This window comes from Sipha flava, unplaced genomic scaffold (assembly GCF_003268045.1).
Source record: "Sipha flava isolate LNK unplaced genomic scaffold, YSA_version1 76_pilon_pilon, whole genome shotgun sequence".
In the NCBI taxonomy this organism is placed as follows: Eukaryota; Metazoa; Arthropoda; class Insecta; order Hemiptera; family Aphididae; genus Sipha; species Sipha flava.
Genome location: NW_020273616.1, coordinates 1,273,046 through 1,280,954, shown reverse-complemented (window position 1 = coordinate 1,280,954; position 7,909 = coordinate 1,273,046).

Genomic DNA, 7,909 nt, shown 5'->3' with positions numbered 1-7,909 from the left:
AAAAAAATCAAATTTAAATATAATTCAGGTGTTCCAAAATATTACACTTCGAAAAATCACTAATGACCACTTTTTGTCTCTAACCTGATCCTCCATAAAGATCTAAGTAAACAAACAGTAGAAGAAGAAGCTGCTGCTTTACCAAACGTTTTTATAATTGGTTAGAATACCGTGAAAATCTTCTAATAAATGGCTTACATATCCTCTCACATCCTGGAAATCCCTGTCGCAGATTGAAAAGAAAATAGTGTATGGATCATCTAACTTAATTATAATCTTAATTCTATTAACGTAACGTTCAAGCTAAGTGTTACTAATGGGTAGCTTCTTATTCAAGTAACCCCATAATGTTTTTGATAGTCCAATCTAACATATACTCATTGTACTTAATTGTATTTAATCTATAACAATTTATTTCAAGTTCTGTTCTCTACGTGGATCTTCTACGAAGCATGGGCTTCTGCATGGGGCAATGGTTACAGTTTACGGTGTGAACCCGTAGATTACTCAATGAGTCCATCTGCTATGAGGGCAAGTGTTTTTATATTAACATGTGTTATAATAAAAAATAAAATAATTTTATTATAAACCATGTACATTGTCGTTTTTAATAAAATTAATTAATTAATTTTAATTATAATAAAATAAATCTATTATGAAATAATTTGTTGTTAAACCATATGTGTAAAGCAAATAGACATTTTAAATTGTTTTATTTATTAATTTATAATTTATAAATCATGATTATTTTGAACAATATTAAAATAAGAACATAATTATATAATTAAAATATTGTATAGGTTGTATATTTCTGGTAAAAAAAAAAGAAAAATAGGTATTTAAGATATGAAACTGTTTTTCATTATAAAACATAAACCTGCCTATTTAGTTATTATTAATTAATATAGGTCCCCAAAGTTGTTTGGCCTGGGCCCAAAATTATCCTAATCCGGGTTTTTCTATTAATATCAAGATATTCATCACTATATTTGGGTTAAATAACGACCACGACATAGCTAAAGATTTATTGTAAAAATAATTATTTAAATATATTACGAGTATATAAAGTTGTGAGGCTAAAAAATATGCTATTATAATCTAAAAAGTCGTAAAATGTAATAAAATTCACACAAAGCATAGTTTTATAAACTTTTTATTACAATATAATTTTTGATGTATGAATTGAAATTCATAAAAATGTAAAATAACTTAGGAATATTAAAAATGTACTTATTATATTTTTCTAATATGGTGATTCACTTCTGCTCTGAAAACAAATACTAATACAAATACAAATAATTAATATAATTTTATTTAGTATATGAGAATATTATGCATTTAAGTGACTTATTAAAAATTAATTTTAAATAAAATTATTTTTGTTCCAAAACCGATTTTATCATCAATAAAATAAATTCTCATTTCACGTTAAACTTTTAAGTAATTTTAGGCTAAATTACTTAAGTCATTAAAATTGTTACTATTATGTATAATACTATATTGTTTTTGTTTTAAAATATAAGTTATTTTATGAAATTATTTTCTAATATTTCCCGATGAGTCATTAATTACAATTTTATTTTTTGTAAACACGTTACACATCAGATTCTGCTTCTATATTAAAACCAATTAGTAACCATAGCAAGGCCGAATAATTCCGGAAAATAATTCAGCGGAGTGTAAAAATCCCGGAACTTATTTATTTGGAAGGTATATCGACGGAAACCAAAAAATTTAATACGTAATTTTTTGAGAATTATAACTCCAGACTGTATATATTGTACTTCTTTTAGATTTTGAGTGAACCAAGGAATATATTGGCTTAATCTTTATTTGTGTTATTTTTTTTTATATCTTTGTAAACGATTTTAAACAAAATAAATGGTCTGATTACCAACAAATAAAAATTAAATATGGGGAATGTTTTAACCTTGGGTACTTTAGAAGCAGTAATTTTACGAATTTCTCAACCGTTTTCTCAATAATTGTAAAAAAAAAACTGACGAAATTCACATATACGAAAAAGTATATCAAAATTGATGGAGTATCAGTTGTCGAGGTGACCGAATTTTTGTTTTCATCGTAACTCAATAAATAATCTTAGATATATGAAATTAACACTGTATACTTATATCACCATTTTCTTTATAATAATGTTATAATTTTTAAAATATATTCAATTATTTTTTTTCGAAAATGTTGATAAATTAATTTTGGTCTTACAAAAAGTCTGACAAATGTAATAGAAATTTCCATACACCAATTACAGAAAAAAAAATTGAACTTGATTTCAAAAAAAAAAATTCACGAGTTTAAATATTTAATTTTGAAAAATCTGATATATTACTAATTTTTAACATTTAGAATTCTTATACTTCAGCCTTAAAAATTAGATACAAGATTTTTCATATGATTATATTTTTCTTAGGAAAGTAAACAAATATGTGATATTTTCCATGTCTGATCCTAAAGCTTCGTCCATGTTGGTTAGGTCTTTTATGTATTGATAGTACTATGTTATTGTAGGTACATATGTTTGGCTGTTAAAATAACCGTATAAAATGTGTACTGAGGAGGTTCAATAATAACTTGTCTTATCAAAGAAGATTTATTAAATAATATGAAAATGGCGTTTATTTGTTAGATGAAACTGAAATAACGTTATGTGTAAGAAAATTGGATTTAATACTACCAAAAACTAATAATAGTTCTCATTATAACTTCTTCGATGAAAATAAAAACAAAAAAAATATTTGTTTTAACAATTAATATAAAAAAATCCAATAGTTCTAATACAAAAAATGTCTGGCGAATATCAACGATAAAACATATTACCTATATCGCTTTCATAATGTTTCTTAAGATAATATACACTAGATCATCATCTATAATAAATTAATTGCAGTTTATTATGTTGTTTTATTCATGCCGTTCGCGGATTAATCTACGGTTTTATTACGTTGAAGGATTCTAGTAGCCATAGGTAAATGGTAATGATGCATAGCGATCATAGAGCTATTGAATAGTTTATAGGTCCATGGTAGAAATATATTATTTATTATCCATGGGTCAAAGTCATTCGAGATAAGAGTGAAATGAAACACGCTTGCGTTCATGATTATACACCTACGGTATATGCCTAACTGGTTTTTAGTTGTTAATATAAAAAACTATCGTTGTATATATTAGCGTTAGTGTGCTATAAAAAAATTAATTTTTGCTTGGTCAGTAATCCAAAACTATATTTAATTAAATTAAGTATTACTATATTGTGATATGAAAATAATTATAATTCCTGAAAGCGTTGTTTGGATTAAAGTAAATAATAAGTACAATGTTATAAAATTATATATATTTATTTATAAAAATTTATATAAATTATTTATCAGTTAATATATACTATTTTAACTTAAGGCTCTTAAATTATTGTAGCTCAAGTAAAAATAAAAGAAAACGCAAATTATAATGTATAAAAAACACATAAAATAATCTCAAGGACTTTTTACATTAATTATTATACTTTGTAATAATGACATCCTTAGCAATATTATAATAATTATATAACGATATATATATATATATATATGTATGTATGAAAAGTTATAATAAATTATTAATATGATTGTTGCATCTTTTTAGTGAAATCGAATTTTTTCATTGAGGACTACAAGAATAATTTTTTCTATAGTCACCATTCTCTTTCACTTTGTAAAATAAAATAAAAATCATTAATATAACACGTTTACTCAGAGTATACCTGACCTAACAGATTAAGTGTATTAATCTTAATTGTATATATTAATTACATCTTAATTATTGCTTAAACTATACAATTTTCATCAAATCTTTAAGCTTCTTAAAAAATCTTACACTCCTACAAAAAAATAAGAAATATACAAAATTATGTAAGAATTTTTGCATTTGGAATCTGTGTTTTATTGATCAAATTTTTATCGAATCAAAATTTCAATAAGCACTTTTTAAAAAAATATGCAAATTCCTAGAGTTTTAAGCCTTCATTATTAATATAAATCTAAATGCCATTACATTAAATAACAAGCAATATTAATTAGCGCTTTATGTTCGGCATTTACGTTATTGCCACATTTATTATATTTATATTTGTTCATTTAATAATTATGACTATAGTATAAATTAAATAAACTTGCCTATAATATTTTTATAAATTATATATTATATATTATGTATAGTATACATAAAATATATTTATAAATAGTATAAAACAGTCGTCTCGCGTTTTTTCCTATATATGCTTAGGTCTTTAAAACTATACAGCAAATTTTGATGCGATTTTTTTTAATTGATAATTTGATTCAAAAGGAAGGTTTTTTGTAAAAAAAAAGAAGACTCAAGACTGTTTTATTGTACTATGTGTGTGGTGTGTTACCATTACAATACGATTAAATTATTATTACTATTATTATTGAACTGAGTAAATAGTACTTACTTTTTACAGAAATTACAAAATCGTGTCCGAAAGATGTCATCGTTCGAACATAAGTCGTAGTACAGTATATGCCAAAAGAGTTGTTGAGCGTGGTCTTATACCTAAATTTTTTAGCTTGCTACCACTTCTACCCGACGATCACAAATTTCTACAAATTTATTTTATTTCAGATCCAGATAATACCTGTGCGGAACCAGAGCAGATCACTAGTATAAATATATCATATGTATTCTATGCTAATAGTTATTTGTATACCTGTCATTTTAATTTGCTTTCCAGTTTGTTCATAAAATCTTATGATTAATAATTAACCAGATATGTTAATAAAAAATTATATTGGGGCAGTCAAAATTGAATACGGTTTGTTAATGGTCAAATTTAAACATGTGTTCTGATAATGCAAAATCCCATTTGATTACTATAAAATTGTATTCTTCAAATCATTGCATTATAAAGTCTTATTTTTTAGATTTAAATTTAAAATAAACTCAAATCTGGGACAATGTCACTATAGGATTAACATACATAGTTAGTAAAAATTTGTATACATATGCATAAATAAATAATCATAAAATTTACATTGAATTAAAAAATGTTTACGTAAGTTATTTAACAGCTAAATTATATAAGTAAATTGTATAATAATTGATTGTGACTAAAATATCTTAAATCTTTTTTTAAGTATTTTATTATTAAATTTTTGTTTTTTGAAATAAAAACAATCTCAAATAAAATATAATAAAAATGTTTTACAAGCCTGAATTTCAATGAATGATGGCCCTACCATAACTAAAATAATAATACAAAAGAAAAATTACGTTTTGTTATTTATTTTGTAATTTATTTCAAGTTTACTGTATCCTTGAATCAATCTATCATAAATAGTACATAAATAAATAAATAAATAGTTCCTAAGTTATGAATACATTAAAAAATTGTACAAACATTTAAAATAAAAAAGACTAAGTACTATTTATTCTATGACCTATATTATAATCAACTTCATATATATACTAGCGGATATCCCAGTTTATATTCATATTGTTTTGTCACTTTACTTTTGTGTAGAGGTAAAATTTATGTGAAAAACATGAATAAAAATGTTTGATGATATGAGTTTATTTATTGTCGGTGTCAATATTGATTCTACTTTGATAACGTAAGTTTGTTATATGTCAAACAAAGTAAAATACATCATATCTACACATTTTTCTTGCAACGAAATAAGTTGTAAGGTGAAAAACAAAACACATATTTTTTCACAAATTTTCAAAATTCAAATCTTTCAGATGGATTTATATTTCCAGCTTTTTCAGTAGCCATACGAAAATAGTCAGACATTAAACATATGTTTAATGATCAATTAATTTGTAAAATTCATGTTTACAAGAATCCATTTTTTTTTTTTAATTCAATAAAAATAAATCACGTATTTTTCATTATTATATTAAGTAAACTATAATAGTTTAGGCTATTATGCCTAACTTAATCTGTTTATAATAAAATTTATAAAATTGGATATTACTAGATTTAACATTTTTTTATTATGGTTAATTTTCACATAATAAAAAATATAGATAATTCAATCTTTCTACTTGAAGACTTTAATGACCATAAAAATGCACTATTATTTTTCAATAAAAATGCAGCGAAACAGCAAATTATTATACTAAAAAAAAATAAGTTATATTTTTCTCATTTTATGTCGAAATGTTCAGTATTTTTTTACAATTATTGGAAATCGACCTGTTATCAATTAAAATAATTATTTTGTTATAATGTCTAAATTCTAATCTATATTGTAATAAAAAAAAAAAATAATAAAATTTATTTATTCAATGTAGTACAAATATTTATTAATAGAAGATTTTATGAGTAGTCTAATAACTGTATTTCAAGTCTATCCAAGCATAATTTCATTCCAAATATTTTTATAAAAATAAAAATAATTTCCATCAAGATCAATTTTGAATTGAAAAAGATTCTTACATTTTCATTCTAATATTTGTATTATTTTCATTTAGTACATTATCTAATTGACTCATTTAAATGGTTCATTGAAAAATCATTGAACCATATAAAAACTTAAAAATTAATTATTACATTTCTCCGCATAGGAGTTTGTAGAGTAAATCATACTATGTGCTCATGGCCACAGTTAAACCAAATAAAATATGTTACATGAGTTATAATATAATGGACTATTTTAATATTAAACCTAATAGATTAAGTATTTACGTAATTATATAATTTAAGCAAACGAGAATTTAAATATTGTTTTATTTTTACAAAGCTATAACATTATTTAGATAAAACATTGAAACTTAATGCAAAATTAATTTAATTTCCTTAAATGTTGAAGAAAAACTCCTATTATTGAAATATTCTATGGTCAGAAATATTGTAAATAAATTATTAAAATCTTTAGAAATTATTTAAACATAAATATCAGTAGTCATACCATATTAAAACATTATCTATTGCCTCATCAGTATTGTAATCTTTATAATATGTATAATTCTTCTTTTCATGATCGTGTAACTTATGAGATTTGAATGATATAAGCATGAACTTTTGTAAAATAGTCGAAGTTTCATGGAAATGTTTTCAGTTATTCTAATTTTCGATTCTAACAGTATAAATAGTATTTCGGACTTTGGGTTGGATATACGGATGTATAATTTTTTTTGGTTACCAAAGAAATATTTTATTTTACTCAATATGTTTATTTTAATAATTACCAATTGAGGTCATACTCCTGCAGTACATTTGTTTGAATTATAAGTTGGTATATCTACATATTAATTAATTTAATTTAGTACTGTTCATGAGCAAAACAACTTACTTCAGCTACTTCAGTTAATTTATAAATAGTAAACATTGGTTTATATAATATTTATAAAGTATAGGTTGTTAAACAGCTCAGAAAATTACATTTCATATGATAACAGATATAACAACAACTTTGTTTAGATATTTCAATAGATTTTTATAATGATAGTTTTTATTTAAAGTATTTAAAGTTGAAATTATTAATAAAGTGATTTTTGTACATTAAAACTCTCTTGTCGGCTTCAATGGAAATTGTTTTGAAAATAGAGAACCATTCGGATTTGTTTATGTTACAGACGGGAATCAATGAAAATACGTATTCTGGAAATCACTTGAATTATGCACATGAACGAAACGCATAAAAATAGATAGGACTCAATTTCAACATTTTTGTGTCAAGGTCATTGAACTAGTTTAATAACATCTTGTAAATGATGCTTGGGATTGTTTGTAATTGGCCAAATAATGTGTGATAACAATATAGGTGTTTAATAATCATATTAAATTAGTTCTACATTCAAATCTACTTATTTTGGTTAAATGACCTTGCCATCCCACCCGTCCTCGATGTAGCTAGAACTTTTTACAGGCGATTCAATTTAAATGTTC